The sequence below is a fragment of the Nannospalax galili genome, unplaced genomic scaffold (genome assembly GCF_000622305.1).
Source record: "Nannospalax galili isolate Female #2095 unplaced genomic scaffold, S.galili_v1.0 scaffold113, whole genome shotgun sequence".
NCBI classification, from domain to species: Eukaryota; Metazoa; Chordata; class Mammalia; order Rodentia; family Spalacidae; genus Nannospalax; species Nannospalax galili.
In genome coordinates, this window is record NW_008335444.1 from 7,599,099 (window position 1) to 7,622,015 (window position 22,917).

The window sequence follows — 22,917 nt, forward strand, 5'->3', positions numbered from 1 at the left end:
CCAGAACAGTGCAACAGGATCAACCATGACTCCTCTTGCCCTCTCTTCTCCCACTGTATATTCTGTTTCCCCTCCTGGAGGCTGGTCTCCCCACTGTGAAAGCCACTGGAGCAAAGCTTCCTTTCTCTGCAGAGTCACTCAACCTCAATGGTGAAGGATCGGAAGCACGGAGAAGTCAGTCACCCACGATCCCCAAGCACTGCCCACACTCATATCTAAACGTACATAACATGATTGGAGTTTAACAAGGAAGATCAGAAAGTTATGAGAGAGGAGTACTGAGACACTGAAGTTGAGTTAAGCCTATTCTGATAGTTGCCCTCAAATGGCTGTGTTGAGTGTAAATGAGGACCCTGGCTTCTGGATTAAAGAAGGCCTTGTTGCCAGGCATGGTGGCGCATGCCTTTAGTCCCAGCACTCGGGAGGCAGGGGCAGGCGGATCCTTGTGAGTTCAAGGCCAGCCTGGTCTACATAGTGAGTTCAGGTCAACTGGGACTACAGGGAGACCCTGTCACAAAAAAAAAAAAAAAAAAAAAAAAGAAGGCCTTGTTGACAAAGAGGATACAGCACTAGAGGGGCTGCCACCACATCCCACCACTGCCCTGGGACCATATGGGCAGGAGGGAGCCAAGAGGACTAGTATCAGGTATGCAGTCTGCTTCTTCCACTGCCCCAGTGCTACCTTTAATTTCTGCCTCTGCCTCCTCAGAACTTTCTTGTGATTTGAGGTCCCGTAGATTAGGCTAAGAGCAGCTACCAGCCCTGTCCCATATGCATATAAACATGTGAGTCTCAAATTATCATTCTGACCCTACAGTATTTGCCACCTGCCTCTTTCAGCATGCAGAACATGGGCATGTGGTGGGGGGAGGTCAACTGAGCACCCTGAGTAACCACAAATGAGCCATGATTGTCAGGGGCACCATTAGCTCACTGACACACAGCCCTGCTTCCACCCTTGGCTCAAGAAAGGGGCAATAAGAGGGCTCAGGGAGAAGTCATGGAAATATCCATAAACTCGGATCCTAATTCCTCCCCCACCTCCCAGTGTAGACCTGCGTAAATGATCCATCTATCTTGGAAATAATTTCTTTGTAGGTATAAAGGGATAGTCAAAAGACCCCCCCCCAACCCCAGGCAAGCTGAGAATACAGAATATTGCCTGGGTCCATGCAGAATATGCGGATGCAAAGAAGAGGGGAAGTGCCCACCTTCATATTATGAATTGGTTCATTGTTAGCCAACTTCTTTGCATTCTGCTATGATCCTGAAGCACCAGTTCTTGTTATTGGAAACCCACTGTGTCCCTGGTTTCTATTTACCCAGCAAGAGGCAAAAATGCATACCCACTTGAGCTACCCACCACACTGGCATGACAGGCTATAAGGGAACCAAGAGCCTGGACCAAATAGATATCTCTGATGGTCCTGTTTTTATGGTCAGAAGGGCTGCCATTTGTTGTTAATCTTGACTGTGAACTTGATTGGACTGAGAAGCACCTAGAAGATTAGCCAAGCACAGTTCTGGGTATAGCATTTTTAGAAAGGATTAACTAAGGGGGCTGGAGATGTAGCTTAGTTGGCAGAGTACTTGCCTAGCATTTACAAAGCCCTGGGTTCAGTCTCCAGTGCCACATAAACTGGGTGCAGTGGTGAATACCGGTAATCCCAGCACTCAGGAAGTGGAGGAAAGACTATGAGAAATCCAAGATCATCCTCAGCTATGCATTGAATTCCAGGCCAGCCTGGAATATATGAGATCCTTTTTCAAAGAAAAAAGAAGGAAAGAAGGGAGGAGGGAGGGAGGGAGGGAAGAGGATGAAGGGGAGAGAGGGAGGGGAGAGAGGGAGGGGAGAGGAAGGGAAGGAGGGACAGAATGTATGAAGGAAGGAAGGAAGGAAGGAAGGAAGGAAGGAAGGAAGGAACTAACTAGGAGGGAAAGAGCCACCTGAATGTGAGTGGCACCATCCCATAGGCTGGAGGCCTGGATGGAATAAGACGAAAAAGGAACTTGGCATGGTAGGTTGTACCTGTTAATTCCAGCAGTTGGGAGGCTGAGGCAGAAGGAACAGGAGTTCAAGGCCAGCCTTAGCTATATAGCAAAGTTAAAACCAGCCTGGGCTACATGAGACTCTGGCCAAGAACACTGTTAAAATGCCAGGTGTGGTGGCACACACCTTTAATCCCAGCACTTGGGAGGCAGAACCAGGCAAATCTCTGTGAGTTTGAAACCAGCTTGGTCTACATAGCAAGTTCCAGGCCAGCCAGAACTACAGAGTAAGACCCTGTCTCAAAAAAAACAAACAAAAAAGAAATGGTAGACAAGGAGGAAGAAGAGGAGAAAGAGGAAGAGGAGGAAGGGGGAACGCCCAAAGGAGCAGACTATTCTCTCCCTCCCTTCTTCCCTCCCTCTCTTTCATTAATATTCAGTGGCTGGGGAGGAGGTAAAGTAGAGCTAGTGTTTAATGGGCACAGAGTTTCATTTTAAGAAGACGAAGTCTGGGGGATGGATGATGGCAATACTCGCACAACAATGTGAATGCACACAACACCACAGAACTGTACACTTAAAATGGTTAATATGGCCGGGCGTGGCGGTGCACGCCTTTAATCCCAGCACTCAGGAGGCAGAGGCCGCAGATCTCTGTGAGTTCAAGGCCCATCTGGTCTACATAGTGAGTTCCAGGACAGCTGGGGCTATAGGGAGACCCTGTCTCAAAAAGACCAAAAAAAAAAAAAGGTTAATATGGTAAATTTTATGTTATGTATGTTTTACCACAAAGTGAGTACCTAAATGAATGAATAACAGGAGCAAATACCAGAAGCAATCAAAAAAGCAGAGAATAATTTTATGCCAAAAATGTAGAAAAGTGAGAACCAAGAAAGCAAGAGAAATTTCTGCTATAACAGACAGGTCACATTACTCTACACATAATCCTTTGAAGCAGCATGAGGGAAGGAAGTAAAATCAACAGAATCCTAAGAACTCAGCAATACCCCCCAACAGGCAAGAGCTTGGCAGCAATGGGAACTTATCCAAGGGGAAGGCACAGGGAATAACCAAGCCCTCCTGAGTAGAGGCAGGTCTATTATCTTCCAAGGTACCCAACCAGTCTACAGAGTCCAAATGCTATCAAAATGGAAGGAGCTGGAGAATAGTCCATCTATCCAATGTTAGGGCTGTGACCAATGTTGCACACTTTGATGATGAGCTAGGGGGAAAAAGAAGGGGAACGAGGGAAGAGGAGGAAGAAGGGGGGAGATGCCCAAAGGGGTAGACTATTCTCTCTCCCCCTCCCTCTTCCCTGCCACAATATGAGCTGCTCTGTTCTTCCACACCTTCCCTGACATGATGGACTAGAACTCTGAAAGCCGTGAGACATAATAAATCCATCCTCTCATAAGTTATCCATTTCAAGTATTCTATCATAGTGGTAAGTCTGACATACCATTCCAATCAGTAGTTAGTGGGTGCTGAGCACATTATCAAAAGTCTACCTAGAAATGCCCAACTCCAAGTAACACATCTACAATGGAACCTCTGCACCTAAGGCTCACAGAATTTAGTGGAACAAGGGGTAGAGAGAACACTAATGATCACTCAGTTCTCATCAATGAAGCTCCCTCATGCAACAGACAGCAATGAACACAAAAGGCCACAAATGGACAAAGCAAAGATATGAGAGTCTCCAGGGTGTGGGTCCCTGGACAGGACTCCTATATTAAACTTCACCCACCCAGGGCTCAGGGACCATTGTGAAAGAGGAGGCAAAAACATTGTAAGAGCAGGGGAAGAAGTATATGACCATATGGAAACAGAGTCTTACAGGTTCCTGGGCCCTTGCTCATATAAACCAACAACAATGGTGACAGCATGCACAAGACCCATGCAAACTCAAGCAGACAAAAACCCAGCATAGAACTGGGGAAAAGGGGAGCAACCCCAACCTTAACCAAAGAACTATTGGCAGCTGATTACTGCCAGGTGAAGGAGAGTTGATCTTCTGTAAGGGAGAGACTCTAAAAAGGCTGATTAGACCCCAGTGGATGAACTTGCACTGAGGGACATCTGGGTACACTAACTAGACTCAGTAGGCCTTAACATATATGACAAAATGCATGGAATCTAATGGGGCAGGCTATGGAGGGGTCCAGATGGGGGAGGAGGTATAAAGATCAGTAAGATGTTTTGTATGAAATGCACAAAAATTCAATAAAAAATATACATTGAAAAAAATCTACCTGGATAAAGACACAGCTGGGCCCTAAATTTCCCACCCTACCCAACCCCATCCAGGCTGCAGGTCCCACATAGTTATGCAGGGCAATTGGAGCTATAAAGGGAATACACTCAAACAGAATGGAAATGTCTCAGCTATAAACACCTGGCTCATTCTATTTACAAAGGATAAAGTTCCTGTGGCAAGGGTGGGGATAGAGCCACCCACTGAGAGTCACTTCCCCAATAGGAAAGCCTGTCATAGAGGTTGAGAAATAGGCTGAATTCACACAGTGCAGCATAGTTTGAAGTGGAACCCAGCAGAATAAATTTCTCCACATGCTCCTAAATCTCACTACAGGACTTAACTTTATCAGGAAAAATACATATAGAGTCAGCATTCTGCCTTAGTATTTCATAGTCAGTTGGGCCTCCCTCCAGCCCCTGCTAACTTCAGTCTCTGAGCACTGAGATCTTCCACAGAACCTGATCTATGGTGGATCCCACACTTGGCAGCCACTTGTTGACCAGCAGCACCTCTGTGGTCATATTAAAGATAGACAATGACAAGCTGGCTGGTAAATGGTTTCAGTCTTTCCTCTCAGAAGCATCTCCCAAAAACTGGACACCTAGACATGGCCACAAGACCCTGACAGAGAATCTGCCCTCCATTACGTGCAACCAAGCTTAGCAAGCAGAAAAGCCTATCAGGAGAGTTCATTGCATGAGGCCAGCCCTACCCGTTTCCTTCCCCAACTTACTACCCTCACTCAAGAAGACCAGCATTACTTGAGATCAGCCTCCTCTTTCCACAACATTCTGTCAGCTTCAGGCTCTTCAGACCCCAAGACAACAAGCACCCTAATTCTAGGTGTGCCCAGGCCTTTGATGTTCAAATGACAGGACAAATATCTTTGATTATAAGAAGAACCTGTCACCAGGTATGGTGGCCTACTCTTTTAATCCAGCACTCAGCAAGCACTCAAGAAACACATCTCTCTGAGTTCTAGACCAGCCTGGTCTGCAGACAGCCAAGGGCTACACAGTGAGCCCCGTCTAAAAAAAAGTCAGCAAGCATAGCACTGAACAACAGACTCAGTAGGCAAAGAGACAGACCATAAGCCTGAACAATACACTCCTGCTCAGGCCCTGGGTCAATGACCTGTGACCCTGGCAAGTGGTGCAACCTCAGAGCCTCCGTAACCTCATAGAAGGAAGTTGCAAGGATTCAGTAGGTAACCATGCTAAGCAGAAGGTGAGGGAAAGCCTGGGGCTTTTTTCATTCTCTCCATGTTTCTCAAACTCCACAGAGTGACTCACCAGTGGGTGTAAAATCAAGCTGAAGGGTCAAGACTATATTTAGAAGAATGAAAAAACAAGACAACAACTAAATGCCTTCCTGGAATAAAGCAGGAAGCTTGTATATGGGTGACAAACGTGTTGCTGGAGCAGGATGGAAAGCATTCTGCTGTGCACAATATCCCAGTTAGGCCTCACCTTTCAGACTTCCTTGATGACATTCTCACCTGTAAGACTCACCCTCTGCCCTCAGAAGTCTGGGATGGAAATCTCCTTGGGGGTAAAAGTCACATCTCTAAGATCTCAACAGTTTCAGCCCCCACCCAAGCCCCTGCCACCAAGCTGGGCTCAGACCAGGAAAACCTGTGACAGACTAGAAAGCATTCATCAAAGAAAAAATTAGTGTGGAGGAAGAGGGGACCCACAGGCAGAGCTGATCTTAGGGCAGAGCTGATCTTAGAGACCCACATCAATCTCTTTATTTTACAGATGAGGAAACTGAAACTGAAGAGGTTATATTGACCAGGGGAAGGGAGGGGCTAGGACTAAGACCTACACTGAGATGGTCCATGGCTTTCCCACTGGACCCCCTTGCTCATTGCCAGGCAGAGCTCTACTACCACAGCATCAGATCTTCCAAAAGTCCTGCATCGGCCAAGACAGCCTATACCAGGAAACATACACTACACACTACACACAACACAGCATTCTGTCCTAGCTGCCCTGACTTTCCCAGTCCCCTGAAGGAAAGAGAAGAGGGCTATGCTGGGAGCACATGGGATTTGTCTCCTTCTTTGTCCCACCCTGTCCTCCATCTCTTTTGAGGCTGATTTCCCCCCAGCTCAGCACCCCTCCTCCAAATACCAGCTAAGTGGTTACCCAGGCAACTCGGCTGGGAGGCCGCCAGTTACCATGGCAACCCAGCATGGTCACCAGACTGCCTTGCATAGGAAGGTCAGGGGACCAGCCAGCTAAGGAGCAGCTGGGATGTTGCTGGCAGGACTGGCCCAGGCTGGGAGGCCTATATGCCTAAAGGAATTAAGTTCCTGCTGTCCAAGACCTGTTTCCCATGAAGCAGCCTCCTGCAGCATGAAACATGAACCACACATTGACCTCCCTGGTTCTGTCACCCAAGTCTCATCCCACTAAGCTTTTATCCCCTCATTTATCTATTTATTTATTTATTATTTATTTATTTATTATTACTTATTTATTATTTATTTATTTATATGGATGCACGAATGCCATGGTATGCATAGAGAAGCTAGAAGACGGCTTACAGGGGTCTATTTGCTCCTTCCACCATTTGAGCCCCAGGAATCAAACTCAGGTCGTCAGGCTTAGTAGCAAAGTGCCTTTACTCATTGAGCCATTCAACCAACCTTGTGACCTCTCCTTAGACTGAATAGCTACTGGCTGTCACTCATTCTAATCCAGGACCCCTCTCCCTACTCCCTTCTGAGCACATCCGGAATTTCAGCATTGGCCTAGACAGCTCACACCAGGAAACTTACAGACTACATGTGGCATCCTTTTCTACCTGCCTTTGTCTGACTTTCCCAATCTCTGCGGAGAAGAGGGTATCTCTGCATGCACATGCAGTCTCTCCATAAAACATGGAGGTAGTAATAATGAGGATAAGCTAACACTTTCTAGGTGCCTTGTGTGAAAGCCCCCCACCCTCTCTCTTTCTCTCTCACTCTCTCCTCTCCCTACAGGGTCTCCCAGCTGGCCTAGAACTCTCTGTGTAGACCAGGCTGGACTTCCAAGCTGGACTTGAACTCACAGTCATCTGCCTTCTCTGCCTCTGCCTCCCAAGTGCTGGGATCAAAGGCATGCACCATCATGCCAGGCCAAGTAAAGCTTCTTGATCTATCCATACAAACAAGTTATCTCACTCTGCAGATAGACCCATAGAAACTAGAAAAGTTAAGGAACTTTTTCAAGGTCACAGAAGATAAGATGAAGGGTATGAACCAGTGTCCTGAAATTCCTTGAGCTGCTAGCTCCTGTCTTCTCCTATCAAGCCACCTGTCTTCTCCCAGGCAAGATACTTTGAACATGAAATGATTTTTCAGAGCTGGATATTCTGTTTGCATTGCTCTACGTCATTTCACCACCACCTCTGCAGAGAAGTCTTCAGAATCTTCATGTGATAGCTTAGGAAACGGGGCTCTTGCTGGGATTAGAAGTATGTACCATTACACCAGCTCTGAGACCCAGGTATACCAAGGTAATGAGGACTAGGTATAGACCCAGGACTATACCAAGGTAATGAGCCCAGTGCAATGTCTCTGTCTGGGAAAATATTTTCCTAGGAATGATAGGAGAGTCTCTTTCTGGGCCAGGCTATCGCATTCCCTGTTTTATTCAAAACAACCATTTGCCCACTTGCCTACTCCCTTATGAGACTGTGGATTTTAAAATTCTTTTTTGAAACATTGTGAGACCCTGTCTCAGGAAAAAAAAAATTTTTTTTTGCAACCTAGGACCCGCTGGTACACAATGGGTTGCTCCCATCTTAAAGATGATGAAATAAGGCAGAAGGGCAAAGGCACTGGAATGGGATCCCTTACCACACCTCAACCATCACCACACTCACACCCATCATCCCATCTGCAGTCTCTGGATAGCCACTGATGTTCATGAGAACCCAGGAACCAAGCAAAATCAGAAAAGCAACCTCAACAGCCAGGGCCTGCTTGAATTTAATGGGCTAATTGCAAGCATTTGGCTAATTGCAAGCAAACTTGCATTTGCAATTATAGATGTCTGATCTTCAAAGTAATGATGAGTCAGCCTGGGTGACACAGTGCTTAAGAGCTAAGGGAAGTGACCTTCTCCTAGTGCTCTAGGCCATCTCCTTGATGGAGTAGAGTTCCCAGTCAATCCCAAGGAGGTACAGCTGAAACCAGGGAAGATAAGCTACCCTGAAGCCTGGGGTGATGAATGTCTATCAGATCAGCACAGTACCTCAATACCAACTAACCTAACTGAATTCTCAACAACCCACCTGTCTGGCCTTTGAGTGACAACACTGGCTTCTGATATATACAGTTCAATAGTAATGGACATCTGTGGAATTTTTGGCAGTGCACTTCTGGATCTATTACTCATCTAGCTATCCATAAGCTAAGCCGGTAGTGATGCTAACCCCACTTGTCAGACTAGGAAACAAAGGCGCTCAGAGATGAAGTGACTTGCTGCAAGTCACACAGCTACTAATTTAAATCCGGATTTGAATCACTTCTTCAAATTCCACTGACTCTCGTATTAGCATGTGAACCAAAACTTTTATCACATCAGCTTGTGCTACTTTGGAAAGAGAAATGAGAAAGAGTCTGAGTTAGATCTGCAAAGGTGATCCAAGAAAGATGTGCACACAGCAATGTGTGAGAAGAGACTGGCAGTGAAGGCTGTGGAGGCCAGCATGCAATGGAGGGTCCATGAGCCAGAAGACATGGGAAGACCCAAACTCTCTGTACCCTGCCCCTGCAGTTCCAGGGGATCATACTACAGGATTATACACTGCGCCACACTCTGCTCTGTGCTGGTGAGGCCACACCTGGAGTGGAAGCATGGGAAAGGTAGAAGAGGAAGTGTATATGCACCTTCACTGGAAAAACAAGAGGGTGCATATACCTGCCGGGCGTGGTGGCACACACCTGTAGTCCCAGCACTTGGGAGGCAGACGCAGGAGGATCTCTGTGAGTTCAAGGCCAGCCTGTCTACATAGTGAGTTCCAGGACAGCTGGGGCAACAGGGAGACCCTGTCTCAAAAAGACCAAAAAAAACCAAGAGTACTTGGCCTCAAAAAGGAGTCATGAGCAGTATGGAGGAAGTTTTTCATGCAAATCAACAAGATTATAATAAACCCATATATCACTTTCTTCAGCATGATTCTACATGTCTTGCACACATGACTTCATCTGTCTTTAAGAGAAACCTATGATGGCACTATCTCCATTTTCTAGACAGAATAGCTAAGCTAGAAAGAGAGGAGTCATTGTCAAGAGCATAACCTGTAAATAACAGAGCCAGACTCAATCTCACATGAGCCATAAATGTGCTCCTGATGATAGCACTAAACTGCCTGGTAAGAAAAGCTGGACTTGGACCAGTGAGATGACTTAGTGATTAAAGGTTCTTGCTGCCAAAGCTGACAACCTGAGTTCAATCCCCCTGGACTCACATGGTAGAAGGAGAGAATCAACTTCCAAAAGGCTGTCCTCTGACCTCCACCTGTGCATTGTGTCACTTGCACACCTACACACATACACACGCAAAATAAATAAATGTAATCTTGCCGGGCATGGTAGCATATGCCTATAGTCCCAGCACTCAGGAGGCAGAGGCAGGCAGATCTCTGTGAGTTCAAAGCCAGCCTGGTCTACATAGTGAGTTCCAGGACAGCTGGGGCTAGAGGGAGACCCTGTCTCAAAAAAGACCAAAAATAAATAAATAAATAAATAAATAAATAAATAAATAAATAAATAAGTAAATAAATAGCAAAAGATGGTGAGGAAACTAAAGTCCCACTTTCCTTTCTGTGGGCATGTCCCCATTTGGCCTAAGGACATTCCACACAACTATCCGTAACTTCAGTTCCAGGAGATCCGATGGCCTTTTCTGTCCCCCGCAGGCATTGCATGACATGGGTTCTCTTACCTACACGCAGGCAATACATGCATACACATAAAATAAAAATAATAAATAAAATATTTTTTTAAAAAAAGAAAGCCAGATGACCAAATGTTCAATGAGCACATTGTTATAAATATTGTAAATATTTGCTGTTGTAAGTATTGTTATAAATATTTAATGTATACATTTAACAAATCTCTTTTAAAATATTAAATCTCACTACTTATCAACAGAGTTGAACCAATGAAGAACAACAAATCAAAACCATGACAAAAGATATAATACTCAATGCTGGTGCCCATGCCATAAAATGCATTCTGTGTGTATATGTGTGTATATATCTACGTGTATACATATCTGTGTATATACATGTGTGTGGAGGCCAGCGGTCAATGTTGGGTGTCTTCATCTATTGCTCTCCACTTTTTTTTTTTTTTTAGGACAGGGTCTCACTATGTAGCACAGCCTGGCCTAGAACTCACTATGTAGACCAGGCTGGGCTTGAACCCATAGAGATGCATATGCCTCCGCCTCTCCAGTGCTGGGATTAAAGGTGTGTGCCACCATACCTGGTTTACCTTATTTTTGAGGCAGGGTCTCTCACTGACCCTGAAGCTAGATGATTCAACTCTACTGTCTGGCCACCAAGCCCCAAGGACCCTCTTGTCTCTGTCTCCCAGAACTGGGATTGCAGGCATGTTAAACAAGGGCTTTACTGACTCAGCTATCTCACTGCCCCACAGAATGCATTTTTATATACAATTGCTAGAAATGTAAATAAGTGCTTTGGAAAATGGAATTTGGTAAAGTATATCCAAAGATTATTAAATATGCAGCAATTTTACTTTTAGAAATGTAACTCAAGGAAAAGAATAACTGATTTGTGCATTGATTCAGACATTTATGTGTTCGTTGTATCATTGTTTATAAAAGCTGAAAAACTGGGGGGCTGAAGAGGTTATTCTCAGTGATTAAGAATATGTACTCCTCTTGCAGAGGACCGAAGTTCAGTTCCCAGCATTCACATTGGATGGCTCAGAACTGCCTGTAAATTCAGCTCCAGGGGATCTGATGTCCTCCCTGGGCACCTCTACATGTGTGCATATTCTCAACATAAACACATATACATGTAATTTTTAAAAAGAAAAACTCTTTAAAAAGGTGAAAAACTGGAAATAGGTACTGTAACATAAAGGTCAAAAATTGGAACAGGTGGGCTAGAAATTTGTCTCAGCAGTTAAGAGCACTTGCTGCTCTTGCAGAGAACCCAGGTTTGGTTCCCAGCACCCACATCATGTCTAACAATCATCCTTGACTCAAATTTCAGGGAATCCAATAAACTCTCTGACCTCCAAGGGCACTGCATGTACATGATACACTTACATACATGCAGGCAAAACACTCATGCACATAAAATAAAAATGAATAAATTTAAAAAATTAGAACAGGTATGTAATAAAGTACAAGGAAGCTACTTTAAATGATATTGTACAAGAATATTTAATGACATGGAAAATGCTTATATGACAATAATCTACAACTAGTTCAATTTTTTTTTGGTCTTTTTGAGACAGGGTCTCCCTGTAGTCCAGCTAGCCTAGAACTTGCTATGTAGACCAGGCTGGCCTCTAACTCACAAAGATCTGCCTGCCTCTGCCTCCCAAGTGCTGGGATTAAAGGTGTGTGCCACCATACCTGGCAACTGGTTCAAATTTTTAATCCTATAAAGGTGCATTGCCACAACAAATATACTTGTATGTTTGTATACCAATTCTAGAAAGTTAAAACAACCAAAACTTTTTAATTAAATAGCAAGTCTCTTTTCATATTTTTCTATGCTTAATAACTGTGTTTATTTATAAAAGGAAAATAAAACTGACAACCTAAAATGTCCAGAAATGGCTCTGTAAAACGCATCGTGCCTACATGCAAACTAATTGTTTGGCTGTTTTTGTATATATATATATATATTTGTCTTTTTGAGACAGGGTCTCCCTGTAGCCCCAGCTATCCTGGAACTCACTATGTAGACCAGGCTGGCCTCGAACTCACAAAGATCCTCCTGCCTCTTAGGCATTAAAGGTTTTTGCCACTGTGCCAAGTCTATGTTTTTTTTTTTAATTTTATGTGTATGGGTGTTTGCCTGCATGTGTGTACCACATATGTGCAATGCCAGTGGATGACAGAAGAGGGTGCTGGGTTCCCTGGAACTGGAGTTAAACAGGCCTAACAGTTGTTAGGCCCCATGTTGGTGGTGAGAACCAAATCGCTGCAAGAGCAGCCAGTGCTCTTAACTGCTGAGCCATGTCTCCAGCCCCGGTTTTTTGTTTTGAGTCCCCATATGAAAGGGAAGCTGGCATGTTCTGTGCAGTGTCACAGGACAAGAACCAAAGGGTAGAACTCTGTGTTTGATTCAATACAGGAGAATGTTCCCACTATGCAGGAAGCTGCTTGTGAGGTAAGAAACCTGGGTCACAAGGATTCCCCAAGGAAGGGTGACCTAGGACTCAGAGGGGCTTGGAGAGAGACGGCCAGAGACTGCTGCTGAGGGGCCCTAAGGAGCACCAGGAAAGCAGGGATGCTGAGCAGGAGCCTATCTGAAGTGGGAGGCCCCAAGCAAGGGTTCCACTGGGACTATGCACCACTTCTGCTCCCCACTTGCTCCCAGAAGAAGTTTGGTATTTGCCAGAGTTTTAACTGGTGGAAGCCTCAAAAGGCAGCTGCAGCTTGCCCTGCCTAGCAAGCCAAGCTCTGCCCACCCCAACCACCTTCCTCTTGCCCTGTTTGTTCAGTAACCAGCAATCCCGCACAAAGTAGAGTGAGGAAACAGGTGCAGAGAACCCGATGACACCTCAGTCTGTCTGGGATGCAGTCCAGGCCAGCCCTTCGAGGGCATCTCTGCTGAGCCCACTCACGGGCGCCTTTAGGCCTAGATAAGGGGGACTGTGGCGGCAGCCCAGCCAGGGCGGGCGCCAAGATCCTCCATTTCCTCAGTAATTACTTCATTTGCACCGAGCAGGAAGAATCCAACTCAATCATCCAGGCAGACACACTAAATGTAATTATCTGTGTAATGCGTCCTGCACTAAAGCCTTCCCGGGAAAAAGGAAAAGCAACCTAATCCGAAAAAAAAAAAAAAAAAAAAAAAAAAAGGCCCCTTTGTCTCCAGCCCGCGCAGCACGCCGCCAGGATTAATTACACACCGCGCTAACACGTTTATCACCTCGCCGCCGAGGGGGAAACCAAGAGCTTTTAATAATTCATATCTGTGGCCCAGAGCTGTGCCGTAGTGCGGAGACACAGAAACCCGCTTGTTTCCGCTAGGAAAGCCGGCGGCGCTGCGCCCAGCTCTCCTGCAACCTGTCCTCCAGACTAAACTGCAGCTGCGCTGAGGTGGATGCTGCAGCTGGACAGTCGCAGCCCCAGAACCCTTCCCAGCTTCCACCGGCCGGGCTGTGTGCTGGACAGCGGCGGCACCTGCAGTGCCCCGCAACCATTTGGACAGGGGCTCAGGCAGAGGCGTGCCAACCAGGGCTCCGCCCCCGCACAGAGCCGATACCAGGAGTGCGCCACCAGAGATGCCAGATGGAGACCGAGAGGTCTAGAGGGGTTTGGGAAGAGTTGCCGAGTACTGAAGGCCACCACCTCCCTGGACACTGACTCTGGGCCCGGTCCTTCCCTCCTCCCCCCACGCCCTCCTCCTGCTTGCCCTCCCCACCATGCCCTAGCCAGGCTCTCCCTGCATCTGGGCCTCCCACCTCTTGCTCTCCAGGCTTGGCCTGCCTGTTGTCTCACAGGGCATCTCTCAGTAGTCTTTTCTCCGCTCCCCTCTTTCCCGTTTTCTTGACCCTCTTCCCCTCCTTTGCCCCCCTCTGGACACTTCCTGAACCTTCCTCCCTCCCAGACTTCTCACACAATAGTTTTGGGGCTCTAAACGGCAGCAGCCTGGTCTTCCATCACCAACACTGCCCTGTACCTTCACTCATCACCCACTGCCGACACAACCTTCAGCAGCTCCCCTCTGAACCCCAGATGCCCAAGAAACCAAGTCTCTGACCCATAAGAAAGAGACCCTCTCACCCTTCCCGTTGAGAAAGGAGAGCGTCTCCTGAATTGAACCTGACCCCTGGACCTTTCCATCTCTCTTTCCTATGAGGTTAGGGGTAGGGTGGGGCTGGACTTAGGAGGCTGGCAGTCCCAAAACTGCCCTCACCCAGGAACGCGATAATAATGTAAACAATTCCGACGGTAGCGGCCCTTCCTGGGCATTCTGGAGGGGGTAAGGTCACAGAGAGGCTATAATTAGCATTCTCAGCATCCATGATCCCCAAAGTAAGGCTGCCAAGGATAAAGATGAGGAAGGCCGTGCACTGCAGTGCACGAGACCCAGGCTCGCACGGCAGGCGGTGGCTGCCAGCCCTGCCCCAGTCCAGTCTTCCTCCTCCCATCTCTTAGATCTGATGTACTTAAATCGACTCACCGGCTGGGCCTCAGAGGTGTGATCCCGCGCTGAGAGCGCTAAGGGAGCCGAGCGATTCCAGAAGCACCCCTCCCCCAGCTCCGGCTAACTGGGGGTCCTCCTCCCTGGCCCCTCGGGCCCTGTCGGAAGAGCAGAGCTCGGGATCTAATCTGATCTAATCAGTCATCCTTCCCCCTGGCAGGTCCCTGGCGCGGGGAGAGGATGCTGTTGTGGTTACTGCAGGATCCAGCACCTTTCCCAAGCAGAAGCAGCTGGGCATGCTCCATCAGCTCCCGTGGGGATTTCAGTGCCACGTGACTTTCCCTCCCCAAGCTGTCACTTAGGATCAGGAGTAAATAGTCCCCAGAAAGGTTTAACTCCATCCACACCAGAGACAAGCTCCTAATCACCCTTGCAAGCCAGCCCCCCTAGAGAGGATGGGGCTGGTGGGTACAGCCTCCCTGGCCTCCCACAGCCAGGACAAGGCTGCCCCCCAGAGGGCATCTGGGTCTGCGTCTTGGTGAGCTACATTTTGAATGCCACAGGAGACTGCAGGGAGCTAGAAACTGCCAGTGGGCTTGGCATAGTGCTGGAGCCTCTCCCACCCAGCCAACCTTGTGGTGGTCTTTCAACTCTATAGCTGTTCACTGGAGACTGGGGTATCGGGAGGGCCTGACTGAGATCCTGATACTTCCATATCCCCAACACTGTGAATTTAAAGAGAGAGCTGGTGCCCATTACAAGACACCAGGAGCTCATTACATGACTCCTAGTCTTCTACCTAGATTGGTCTCCAGTGACCTTGGATTGGGATGCTAGCTAAGCCCTGGCACCTGTGCTCTCACTATTGATGAACAGAGGTAGAGGGCTTCAAACAAGCCCCTGTTTCTGCCATGGACAAAGACTCCCATCTCTCTCCTCTACTATGTCTCAGTTTCCCTCCCTTCACAGCTCTCTGCTGAGAAAATAGGAGATTCTGTGACAACGGATAAGTGCAGTGGAAACTGATTTCATAACCAGGATCAGGAAGGAGTAGGAGGATTTTCCCTTAACTTCAGGGTCCTGTCCTGGCCGCATTTTAGACCCAGAGCCAAAGACCAAAATACTGAGGTCACTTTTTTTTTTTTCTAATTTTATGTGTATTCGTGTATTGTAGGTAAATGTACCCATATCGTGCAATGCCCCAGGAGGTCAGAAGAGGCTGTCAGATCCCCTGGGACTGGAGTTATGGACAGTTGTTAGCTGCCATGTGGGTGCTGGGATTCGAACCCTGGTCTTCTGCAAGAACAATCAGTGTTCTTAACTGCTGAGCCATCTCTCCAGCCCCCTGAGGTCACTTCTAAACGCAGAAATATCCCAAGAAGCAGGGATTAGGTGAACAGTACCTACAAGGCCCCACCACATCATGGACTGACTTGGTACAAAAAAGCAGCATGGGCTGAAGATGTGACTCAACTAGTAAAGTGCTTATCTAGCATGCATGAAGTCCCAGGTTTGAGCCCCAGCACCCCATAAAATGGGGCTTGGTAGCACACACCTGGAATCCTAGCACTTGGGAGGTAGAGGCAGAAGTTCAAAGTCTGGGACTAGAGAGATTGCTCAGAGGTTAAGAACATTGGCTTCTCTTGCAGAGGACCCGAGTTTGATTCCCAGAACCTACATGGTGACTAACAGCCATCCTTAACCCCACTTCCAGGGCATTCAATGGCTTCTTCTGACCGCCATGGGTACTGTATGCACATGTTGCAATTACATACATACAGGCAAAACATACACATAAAAAATAAATCCAAAAGTTCAAAGTCGTCCTTGGTTACATAGTGAGTTTGAGGCCAGCCTGAGCTAAAAAAAAAAAAAAAAAAAAAAAAGCCGGGTGTGGTAGTGCATGCCTTTATTCCAGGCACTCAGGAGGCAGAGGCAGGCCCAATCTCTGTGAGTTCAAGGCCAGTCTGGTCTACATAGTGAGTTCCATTTTCTCCACTCAAACCTAAGTGATTCTTGCCATGATCCTGATATGAGCATCATTTTCACCACCTGGAGCATTTTTTAAAACATATTTTATTTTTATTTTGTGTGTATAAGTGTTGTGCCTGCCTGCATAATGCAAATGCACCTTTTGTATACTAGTGCCCATTAATGCAGGAAGAGGGCATTAGATCCCCTGGAACTAAAGTTACAGGTGGTGAGCAGCCATGTGGTGCAGGGAACCAAACCCATGTCCTTTGCAAGTGCAGCAAGTACTCTTAAATGATGAGCCATCTCTCCAGCCCCAGGGAGACCCTATCTCAAAAAGACCAAAAAAGAAAAAAAAATAATAATAAAATATAAACCCAGCCTGGTCTACATAGCAAGTTCGAGACCAGCTGGGACTACAGGGAGACCCTGTCTCAAAAGTACCAAAAGAAAAAAAAAAAAAGAATATGTTTTAAAAGGTGCAAGAGACCACTTCCCTCCCAGCACCCTGGAAGAGCCTGGATGGGTGGGGGGAGGTAATGAGTTAGATTTGGTGGTGTAAAAGGCAGGAACCTTGAAAGGCACTTAAGTAACCTTCTCATTCTGACCCGGGATCTCAGGTTAGGACAGCAGGCAGCAGCCTAGAGGCCTTCATGGGAACTGTACCTTAATGACACACTCCCTATCCTCCCCCCTCAGCTAGATGTGCTGCCAAGCTAGACCCCACTGACTCTGAGAAAGCCACTCAGATGAAGGGGCGGGAAGTTGTGAATGAGGGCCCGGTGCCAGGTCCAGTTCACCTCCTCGGCTCTCCAGGACTTGGCAAGCCTGCTTGGTACAGGTGGGGCAGAGTCTGCTTCCAGGCAGCCAGATGGGGGATTCTTCGGGAGTTTCTGGCCTTGAGTTGATGGAACAAAGTAGAGTTAGAAGAGAGATTACAGTATCCAGGAGGGGAATGAGAAGAGGACAGGGACCCAGGTGATATCCCACAGAACCTCAGGAAGCTGGAAAAGGTAGTCAACAGATGGGCCTGCTGCGAAGGTTTCCTCTCTGGCAGACAGAGGGCAAAGGTTGCTGACAAGGCCCTGGATCCCCAAGAAGTCTGAGCCAGTCAGGTGACTACTTCTAAAGGATGTAGAGGCTCAGGGGGTACAAGAAGCCAAAGGGAGGACTGGCCTGGGCACAGCACCTTTTTGCTGGGGAAGAAGGTGGTATATATACAAGGGGGTTGTGGGGCTGATGGGATTTGAGAGGGAGAGCTGAGAAAGCAAGTGTTCTTTGACAAGTCTAAATCCCTCCTCTGTTAACCCAGCAGAGATGCAAAATGCTTCTGGGTAAAGCTGAGAGGGAAGCCTAAGGAAGGAGGATCCTGCCTCAGAGCTCCAGACCCAAGTCCAACTTCTCACTCTATCCACAGCCCTCAGACCATTGCCCTTCTCCACCACAGGGTCCTGGTGGTCACTAAACTGATGGACTAACTGCCCCTCAGTGCCCTTGCTCACTGTGGCCTCTCACTGCAGACCACACCACCCAGGGAGCAGGAAGGGAGCCTGGTGGCAAAGGTCTCAGATGGCCTGAGTTGCAGGCACAGTTCCACCCCTGACTGATACAACACCTTTGAACTGGGCACTTAATTGCTGAGCCTGTTTTCCTCATCAGCAAATGAGGTTTGTCCGCTGCTCAGATCTCCTTGCCTTTCCTCTTCACCTGTCACATTCTTTCCTGTCCTGGGTATTATTTGCCTTTCTGAAAACAGAGCCCATAGGGTTACCATACTAGAATTGTGGACCTGTGACGTCTTTCCTCTATCCTGTCCAAAGCTCTTGGTGGTTCTACCTTAGGGCCTGGGGTGACTTCTCTGGGGATTCATAGGTTGGGGTCTGTCTGGATTCTCAGTGATCTGCACAGCCTCTAAAACACTGCCTGGGCCTCATCATTCAGCCCTTGAACATCTGGGAGCAGAGCTCTGATTTCTACATATCCACCTCTCAGAAGCTCATGGGCTGGCCTCAACATCACAGGGTGCACCAGAGACCCAAGTAGATGCCCAATTGCTCACTTGGCACCTTCTGCAGGAAGTGTTCAGATCAGAACAGGAAGAAGTGACCAGGCTGGGTCAGGACTCTGTGGGTGGAGGAGTACCCAGGGTTATCAAGGTGTGGTTCTGTAGGCCCTGCCCTGCCATTTCTCCTGCGCTGTCAACTCTAGGCAGAGAGGCGATCTTGGAGACAGAATAGGCAGGTTCTACCACCCACAGCTTGTGCAGGAAGGAGGAAAACAGAACCAGAGTTCCACCAGACCCAGTGGTTGGTGTATCATGGGAGGGTGAAGATGGCCCCTTCAATTCCAGTAAGGCACCATCAGACCTGAAAGTGATACAGTGGATCACCAACCCAATAATTAACTCCCTTTGAAGGCCTGGTCTGAGGACCATGTGTGCTCTGCTGCCCTCCTGTGGATTTTTGTGGTAAGTGCACAATAGGCCCCGCCATTCTCCCCATTTGCCTTTTCTCTTCTCTGGATATCCTCTTTCCTGGCAAATGACACCCTTTAAAACCTCAGCCCAGGAGGGCTGGAGCAATGACTCAGTGGTTAAGAGCACTGGCTGCTCTTCCAAGGAACCAAAGTTTGATTCGCAGCACCCATATGGCAGCTCTGTAGCTCTAGTTCTGGGGATCCGATTACAAAGTCACCAGCCACACACGTGGTACACTAACATTCATGTTGGCAAAAAAAAAAAAAAAAAAAAAAAAACACCTTAGCACAATGCCAGGCATGGTGGTGCTTGGGAGGCAGAGGCAGGCAGATAGTGAGTTGGGGGCCAGCCTGGTCTACATAGCGAATTCCAAGCTAGCCAGAGCTAGAGACCCTTTCTCAAAAAAAGAAAATAAATTTTAAAAAAAAATTTAAAACCTCCAGGGGTGGTGATGCATGCCTTTAATCCCAGCATTTGGGAGGCAGAGGCAGGCAGATCTCTGTGAGTTCGAGGCCAGCCTGGTCTACATAGCGATTTCCAGGTCAGCTAGGGTTACAGGGAGACCCTATCTCAAAAAGACAAAACAACACACACAAAAAAATTTAAAACCCTCAGCACAGTGGAGCAATATTGCATCAGTAGCTGGTACCATGAGACTTGCTTCCCAAATACCATGAAGGGAAGGACTTACTAGGATACAGTTATCATACTTATTAGATAAAGTATTGCTCGTTGAAATTTGACTCACGCTAGAAGAGAAAACATCTCTCCAAACTGTCTGAACATCTGACTTTTGTTATTACCTCTTGGGATCTGAAGTCCTCACAGTTTCTAATCTACCTCCCAAGAAAATGTCAGAAGCCTTGTTGAGAACTGATTGTTCACAGAAAGGAAGAGGTCTTTCATTCATTCATGTGCTTCAGTGAGGTGTACCATGAACCAGGCACCAAGGATGCTGGAAGCATCATCGCATGATGGTAAGAGGGCAGCAGTGGAGTCACAAGCAGCAGCTGCCTCCCAGTGTGGCTTTCTGCAAGCATCTTGACATCTAGGCTTTCCTCTCTCCCTTCACCAAAGTATGAGGATTAAATGGGGTAATATCATAAAGTCCTTAGTTCTGAAAGTGGTTACAGCTGTCACAGGATGCTGACATTTGTTACAATACAGAATAAAACAATATTACCTATCTCTCCAGACATCATGAGCACCCAGTGTCACCCCTGCCTTTGAGGAGTCCTCAACCTAGACCAGTGACTCTCAAGATGGTCCCCAGAACCACAGCATCCACATCAGTCAGAAGCCTGTTAGACTTGAAAAGTCTAGACCTTCCATCTCAGTCAGGAACTCAGGAATGCCCAGACACCTGAATTTCACCCCCACACATCCTGGTGATTCTAGTACATGCTGAGGATGAAGAATTGCTGATGGAGGGAAACTAGCACACATAGAAATAATTATGATGCCCATGGGCTTCCCCACAGAAGAGAGGGTCATGAAGAACAATGCTCACGGGTAGAGGAGCAATACTCATAGGGCTTACTCAAGTGGGAAGGAGGTATGTGTTGAGGGAACCCCAGTGGCTTGGTGTGACTGGAAGAACAAACTGGGGAAGGGCGCTGAGAAGGACAGAACTAGAAGCCAAGTCAGGAAGTCCTAGAAGTACTGGAAGGAGGAACTTAAGCTTTAACCTGTGTTGGAAACATGGAAGGATATTAGCAGAGATGGCATGCACATATTGTATTCTAGAAAAACTTGCTGTTGCAGCATTCTAATCTGGAGGCAAGAAGATGAATGGAGAAGCTGCTACAAAGGTTTAGGTGAGAATGAACTCAGGCTGTGGCCACAGCATCTTGAGAGACATACAGGAGGGATTGGGCTCATGGGGAGGATAGGAAGGGGTAAGGCTCTCTGAAGGGTCTGCTTTAGGGTGCTGCTGATACAGGGGGATGCAGAAAAGACAATTCATGTCAGCACACACCAAATGGAGGGGCTCTGCAGGAAGCTGCAGTAATTAATTATGCTCCTACTTATAGCCCAATTTTTCCATCCATCCATCCATCCATCCATCAAGCCATTCATTCATTTCAGTAAATACTGGGTTCCTATCATATACCAGAAAGATGCTAGGACAGTGGAAAACAAAATAGGCAAAATCCATTCTCAATGATTACCCAGCAGCAGAACACTACCAAAAATAAGCTGGCATGTGGCTCAGTGGTAGAGTGCCTGGTGTGGGTTTCTCATCCTCAGCATCACAAGAAGAACCAGTTGACAAGTAGGAGCCAGGTAGGTGGATATAGGAGGAAGAGACAGTGCTCCAGGCATAGTGAACAGACATACAAAGGTCCTGTGGGGGTCAGGGGATGTGATGGACGGAGGAAAAGCTGAAAGCACAGCTGGCTAGTTGTGGGAGAGAAGTGGGCAGGGATGCACCATCTTAAGGTGGTAAACTTTTAAGGATGAGTGAGATGAAGCAATTTATGAGAGTATTTTATAAGCAATCTCAGCAACTAAATGTATACTAAGAAATATTAAGATGGCATTTGTAAGAATGAGAAAAGCAGAAAATGATGTGAAGTGAGGATTGAGTGACCCTTGAACAAGAGCTTGGCTATAACAGAGCAGTTTCCAAGCAGGTCATGTGCAAAAAGCCTTTTCTTTCTGCTTTAAGGATATGATTAACAGGGACTAGAGAGATGAATCAGTGGTTAAGAGCACTTGTTGCTCTGAATTCAGGCAGCTAACAACTGTTTGTAACTCCAGCTTCCAGGGGATTGGATGCCCTCTTCTGGCTTCTGCAGGCATTGCACACACATGATGCACTTACATACATGTAGGCAAAAACTCACACACATTTAAAAATTCTTTTTTAATTTTTAAAATATATTTTAATAGAGCCAGGTGTGGTGGCACACACCTTTAATCCCAGCACTTGGGAGGCAAAGGCAGGCAGATCTCTGTGAATCGAAGCCTGCCTAATCTACATAGTGAGTTCCAGCTCCAGTTCCAGCTGGGGCTAGAAGGAGACCCTATTTCAAAAACCCCTCCAAAAACTTTAATTTAAAAAATATGGTTAAGACCAAGCTGATGTCCATGCTATCTGGTCCTGATGCAGAGGCTAAAAAGAAAAAAAATGAAGCCGAACATGGTAGTGCACACCTTTAATCCCAGCACTCGGGATACAGAGGCAGGAGGATCATTGTGAGTTCAAGGCCAGCCTGGTCTACATAGTGAGTTCAGGACAGCTGGGGCTATAGGGAGACCCTGTCTCAAAAAGACAAAAAAAAAAAAAAAAAAAAAAGCAGCTGGGCATGGTGGCACACACCTGTAGTCCCAACACTTGGGAGGCAGAGGCAGGCAGATCTCCTTGCATTTAAGGCCAGCCCGGCATACATAGTGGATTTTAGGACAAATGGGGGTACAAGGAGAGCCTGATTCCAAAAGACAAAAAAAAAAAAAAAAAAAAAAAAAAAATGACACTCAGCTGTTCTGAGGGATAAAGATTTTATCATCATCATCATCATTGTCATCATCGTCATCATGGTCATTATTTCTGGGCCTCACATATGCTAGACAAGTGCTCTGCTACTAACGTGTATCACTAGCCCCCTTTTTTCTATTGTGAGACAGGATATCACTAAGTTACCCAAGCTGGCCATTGCTATGTAGCCTTTACTTTGAGATCCTCCTGTCTCATTCTGAGATTGCAGGCCCATGTGACCAGACCCCGCTAAGGACGAGGATTTCAAAGATGGAAGGCTAAGACTGGCATCTCCCTCCCTCACAGCTGCCTCTGGCAGAGCCAGTATCTCAGCTGGGGATACTGAGGGCATCTCAGGGCAGTGGGCAGTGGACAGCAGGACTATGA

At 47.1% G+C, this 22,917-nt stretch overlaps 1 protein-coding gene across 1 annotated transcript in view; it reads right to left on the reverse strand.

Moving 5' to 3' along the window:
* The window catches only part of Plekha6 (pleckstrin homology domain containing A6), a 142,765-nt gene that overhangs the window by 116,024 nt on the left and 3,824 nt on the right, over positions 1-22,917 (reverse strand). The window lies entirely within an intron of this gene.